This window comes from Canis lupus, chromosome 4 (assembly GCF_011100685.1).
Source record: "Canis lupus familiaris isolate Mischka breed German Shepherd chromosome 4, alternate assembly UU_Cfam_GSD_1.0, whole genome shotgun sequence".
NCBI lineage: Eukaryota > Metazoa > Chordata > Mammalia > Carnivora > Canidae > Canis > Canis lupus.
Genome location: NC_049225.1, coordinates 23,693,775 through 23,699,653, shown reverse-complemented (window position 1 = coordinate 23,699,653; position 5,879 = coordinate 23,693,775). Strand labels below are relative to the sequence as shown.

At 61.6% G+C, this 5,879-nt stretch overlaps 1 long non-coding RNA gene across 1 annotated transcript; it reads left to right on the top strand.

The window, feature by feature from the left end:
* The first annotated feature begins 536 nt into the window (after positions 1-536).
* Positions 537-3,913, top strand: LOC119871470. The gene is made up of 2 exons (XR_005357949.1): positions 537-1,113; positions 2,487-3,913. It is a non-coding gene; the product is annotated as an uncharacterized LOC119871470 (long non-coding RNA).
* The last annotated feature ends 1,966 nt before the right edge of the window (positions 3,914-5,879 follow it).

Here is a 5,879-nt window from a genome sequence, read left to right as displayed (position 1 = left end):
CTTGGTGGGTCTGCATTGAGCAAGGGGGCTGAGGTGGTGGGGTGCAAACACCCGTTCCTACTGACGGCCACGTAGGTCCCCAGGGTGGTTCCAAGGCTGACTCCAGGCACAGGGTGAGGGGCTCAGGCCGGAATCCTGGGGTCCCTGGTAACCCCACCACCACCACCACCGTCCCTGCTTCCTCTCTCCATCCCTGCTGGGAGCTAGAGCCCACTCCGGATCCAGAGCAAGGGGAAAGTTCGAGTTCCTTTCCATCTCTGGCTGCACAGCCTTCCCAGGCACACTCCCCGCACCGCCCCACGGCCCGCCTCCCGCCCCCCAGAGGGTCGGAAAAGTTAAAAACGGTGGCAGCCGGGCAGAGCTTTCTGTGAATGGAGCCGCAGATCTGCCGGGCCTCCCGGAGACAGGGCCCCGCAGCCTGACTGGTGGCCCGAGGCCCCTCCCGCTGCCGCCGCAGCCAAAGGCAGGCGGGCCGCCCGGTGGTGCCACTGCAGCCGGGCGCTCATTGGCCGCCCCGCCGGGTCACCGCGGCCCGGCCCGCGAGCCACCACTTGTTAGCCGCAGTTGGCAGAGGCGTCGCCAGCCGCCCCCGGCCCTCCCGGCAGCCCGCCAAGCCACGGGCGGGACAGACTGTCCAACTGTTGGCTGCAAAAAACAGCCTCTGACAAGTGTCCCCACCCACGTCAGGTGGCCGGCCGGGCCGCCTCATCCATCCAGGCTCTGGGGATCGCCGGCTTATCTCCTGGTGCCAGGCTGGCCCCGGTGCCCGGAAGGGGACTGCGCTGTGTGGCCCAGCTGTAACCGCGTCCTGGCCCCGAGGTCCCCGGGCACAGCCGCCGGCGTCTCGGGCTGGCACCCGGGCTGCGGCGCCAGGACTCCGGTGAAGAGACTGTGGACACAGCGTCGCTTCTGGAGCAACTGGGGACCCCTACCAGATGTCACACGGAGCCAGCCCACTTCCCAAACAGGGAGCTGAAGCTTGGGGGGAGGGAGGGCGATGCCCAGGGGCCCCGGAAACCTTGCCTGGCCTCAGGGGCCGTAGCGAAGCAATCACTATGCAAACATTTGCCGAACTTGGCTCCTCTGTGCTCAAGGTTAACCCCTCGTGCCGAGGTGAGTGGTGGGACACGTGTCCAGGAGGGCGGAAGACAAAGCCACACCAAGGAAAAGGGGACGGAACCTGAGGGGCTTGGGCTCCGACGAGTTTCCCAGGGGGGCAGGTGCGCCCCCTCCCTCGACTCCCCACGTGTCTACCCCGCTGCGACGGCGATCCCTGGGCCGATGTCCTCCCCAGGCGACAACAGCTCACTTGTTGGCTATCGGTGGGCCCCAGCGAGCCGGCTGTCTGGGCAGGATCCTTTTCCCAGGGGGTGGCCCCGGGCAGGTCACTTAACCTGCCTCTGCCTCAGTTTCCTAATCTTCAAAACCACCTACCTCCTTGGGTTACTGTGGGGAGGAAAAGGCTGAGCACATCTATGGTAAAAGGTGCCTGGGGCACCGGATGCTCTAAGTGTTGTTTCGTGTCCTCAGTTGCCAAAGATCGTCCTTAGCTCAAGTCCTATTCAAGGCATCAACCCCAGAAGGTGGCAGCCAGGCAGGTGGGAGAAGCCTGTGTGTGACAGCCCAGTGGGCAGGGGACAGTGATAGCAGCCCCGGAGTGTGGCAGGTGTGAGCAGCTCCGGGGGGAGAGCATGGGGTCTCCCACCAGAAGCAACAGGAGCCAAGTCCTGGAGCTGGGAAAGCATGGAAGCGACCACATCCAAGGAACAATCCATAGGCCAGGCCCCCAATCTATAACTGTCACCTTGCCTGTCACACCTAGTGGCTTTGGCAGAGAAAAAATTTCCCTGGGAATGAAGGAACCGGAGACCTGGCACTCCCCGACCTCGGGTCATCCCCTGTCCGCTCTGCTGTGTATTCACCAAGCACCTCTAACCCTTCCGGGGTGTGGGGCCCTGCCCTGGGGGAGGTGGACAGGAATGAGCAAACCCTGGAAGGCTAGCCCCGAGGGGGGGGCTGGCGCAGCTGGAGGCCCACTGGCACCCTCCCCCAGCCTCTCGTAGAGGCTGTTGTCCCAGGAACCAGGCCTAGGTGCCCTATCAGGGGTAGAGGCCCATGCTGCTTGGGTAGGAAGTAAAGGCCCAGGGCCCAGACAACGAAGGGTATGAGAAAGCACCCTGCTCTCTAGGACCCCCGTGACCAAGCAGATCCCCCAGAGCCCAAGAGTTGGGGCTTTGCTTGAGTGGAGCATGGGGGACCTGACTGCCACTCGGCATCCATCCTCAGCCCCTCTGCTCCCCTTCCATAGGTTGGTCCGGGGAGGGCAGCAATGCCCATCCACCTCTGGCTGGCCTTGCCCTTGGGGGTTCAGTTCCCCAGGGGAGCTGGTGCTGGTAGGGGCGGGAGGTCAGACTCAGGGCCTTCGGGGACTCTGGTCAGCAACTCCACTTCTTTAACTGGGTTCTTGCCATTTTTCGGATGGACAGACAGATGAGAGCTGGAGAGACATATCTGAGCGGCGCAGGAGGCTGCCGGCAGTCTCTAACAGATGGGGAAACGGAGGCCAGACGGAGGGAGTGCGGTCCTCTTCCGTCCCTGGGTCATGTTCATGGCCCTCACGCTCTGACCCCGCTGCCCGCCGGAGCCTCCTCCAACCACCCTTCCCTGACATGCTGCCCCAGTTCCTTCTGCCAACAGCCTCCCCATCACTCCTCCACCCGCCTCCTCTGGGAGGCCTGCCACGTTCCCACAGCCTTGGCCCAGCCCCGCCTCGCATGCCGTCATTCCAGAGGTGTTTGTGCAGTTCTTGGACCAAGGCTTCGCACCCTGGAGGGTAAGGGCCCGCCCGGAGCCCATCCGTCTTGTTCCATGCTGCAGCCCTGGGCATCGCGCGGCCTCCGCGAACACAGCTGAGGCAAGAAAGGGGCCCCGTCAGCATCTGCACACCTTGCTGATGGCCACTCGGGGCAGCCAACCCTGCCCACGGTCACCCTGGAGGGAGCTTTGCAGCCATCAAGCCACACACAGAACCACGGACCCTTCTCCAAGACCTGAGAGGGCTCGAGTGAGGTGTGCCCACTTGCGTAGAAGGACCTACATCCTGCTGGCTGGTGCTGGAAGATGACCAGTCTGTGGGATAAGCACTGAGTAGGGCCTCTTTTTTTTTTTTTAAGATGTATTTATCCATTTTAGAGAGAGAGAGCAAGCGAGGAGTCGGCGGGGGGGGACTTCAAGCAGACTCCGTGCTGAGCGTAGCGCCCAATGCAGGGCTCGATCTCAGGACCTGAGCTGAAACCAAGAATCGGACGCTTAACCAACCATGCCACCCACGCACTCCCTGAGTAGGGCCTTTAATCCACTTCCGGGGGGAAGCAGAGTCCTACTGAAAATGGCCCGTGTCTCAGTGAGGACAGGCATACCAGGGGCCGCCAGGAGAACCAAGGACAGTGCTGCTCCCTCCGGGGACCTCTGGGCCACACTGAAGCAGCCACCCCCCACCCATGGGTGCTCTCTCCAGCACTGAGGCCTGTGCCCGTGGCACCACCTGTTCCTGGGCTCAGACCCATTTCCGTCCCTTGGCCCCAGGCCTCAGGGTCACCCCTGGCAGGCGCTGCCACCTGCCAACAGCCAGCCCCTGCCTACACTGAGACGCTGTTTCGGGGGTGCTCGGGCTGTGCGCCCCGGGCTTCAGGTGCCACAGAGGCAGGGCTCGGGCTGCTACTCTGCGGACGGCTGTGGGCCTCAGTCTCCCTCTTGGCCCTTCTCAGCCTTGAAGCAACTGGGCACAAAGAGATCAGGTTTCAAGCCTCAGCTGTAAAGGACATTTGTATCGTTTTTCATTCGTAGCACTTAAAATTTTTGCTTATAATTTTTGAAATTAATACATAAAGAAGCGTTTTTCACTTGTATCATTTCAAAGTATGTGGTCTGAGTATTCTCAACCTCTCTTCCATGTCAGCCTCTGAACTGTGGAGTCAGGGCTGCTAGCCTCACCGGGGGTGGGGGGTGCTTTGCACAAACAGGCCAACCCAGGGGCTGGGGTCCCCCTGGACGCAGCTTCACGCCAGGACCCCAGGACTCGAGGCCCGCTCACCACCAGCCCAGGGTGCCGGTGGCAGGACTGGATTGGGGCCACGAGATGGAGCAGCATGACCCACATCTGTTCATATTATTAGCACCCGAGCCGGCTGACCGAGGCTGACCGAGGCTGTAACACAATTCGCGGAACCGGCCCAGTTGGCTGGAGGGACACACGGGGTCGGGGGCAGAGGGGCCCCCACTGTCGGGAGAGAACTGCACGTCCCCCCAGGGTGCTGCTGATGTCAGTGTGGGCACTCCCCGCCCCCCCAGGGCCTCTGGGTGATTGTCCTGTACCTGTTTGTGCAGTCCCAGCCTGCGAGACCGGCCTCTCCCTCCTGTGTCCTCCCTGCCCCTGTCGGGGGGGCGGGGAGACGTTTGGGGGTGGTGGCTAGCTGGGAAGAATGCAGGCCCTAGGCCCCCGGGGTGAGGAAGATTTCCCTCTTCTGGCTCCGTTCCAGATTGCTACCTCCTGTTCTGCTGGTGGCACCTGCAGGTGTGGGCATCCCAGGGAGAAGCCAGGCCAGGCCTGGGGGAAGGAGCAGGGCCCCTGGCCAGGCACCCAGCCCTGCCCCTCCAAGCAGTGGGATCTTGAACCTCTCTTGTGAGATCCCTAAACCCTTTCCCTCACCTGTCAAATGGGAATCTCTGACTTGCCTGCAGGCTGGAGGGCGGCAGCTTATCTGCGGCATAGAATGTTTTGTTCCGGTAACTCCCCTAAGAAGGGACAAGGGGCCTCTGGCTCCACTGAACTTGGTGACAGGGCTGAGACAGACCTCAGTGTCAGCAGGAGACAGGAGTCAGAGGATATGGAGATTTCTACACTTGATAGATGGTGCCAGAAGGGGCTGGGCTTGCAATCTAATTACTGGGCACCCCGGGGAGGGAAATGGGACATCCTTGCCCTTGAGCCACAAGTAAGAGGGTTAGACATGGCAGGCACCCTGAGGAGGGGTTGGGTTCCCAAACTGTGACCCTCCAGCCCCTGGGCCCCTCGGGTGCGGGGCAGGGGCAGGGGAGCATGGCCTTCCAGCGCCCCTGCGGTTCAATCACCCACAGTTCTCTCGCGCGCTGAGTGCAGTTCGAACTGATTGAAGAAGAGGTTCCGCTACTAAATACTAAAAACCAAAGAATTGAGATGCCTGGGTGGCTCAGTGGTTGAGCCTTGGGCCCAGGGTGTGATCCCGGGGTCCTGGGGTCGAGTCCCGCATCAGGCTCCCCACGGGAAGCCTGCTTTTCCTACTATCTCTGTATCTCTCTCTCTGTGTCTCTCATGAATAAATAAATAAAGTCTTTATTAAAAAAAAAAAAAAAACAGAGAACTAATCTAACCCTACAATTTCACCAAAGAGGAAACTGATGCCCAGAAAACAGAAGTGGTGCCCGAAATGCTGCCTGGACCACTGCCCCCTGGCCTGGGGACAAAGAGCCTTCACCCTGAGGATGAAGAGGGCCACTGCCAAGTGTGTGTGTGTGGGGGTGCCCACACTGGGCCTCGGCCTCAGTTTCCCTGATGGGACCCCAGACAGAGGTGAGGCCTCAAAGGCCAGGAGCCATGTTCTCCCAAGGCAGGCAAGCCCGGATGCTGATGTGGGATGACAGGAGGGCAGAGTCATCCTCTGCCCACCTCCTGGAGCAACGGAGAGCCCCGTGAGCTGTCTGGCCCGGCAAGGCCTCTCCAGCTGACAGCCACCCCCACCGCGCCCTCCAGTGTGCCCCCAGCAGCCCAGCCATCATTGCAGAGTCCTCACCGCGGGTATCCGAGGCAGGTGGGCAGGGAGCCCTCTGCCCCTTTTACAGAT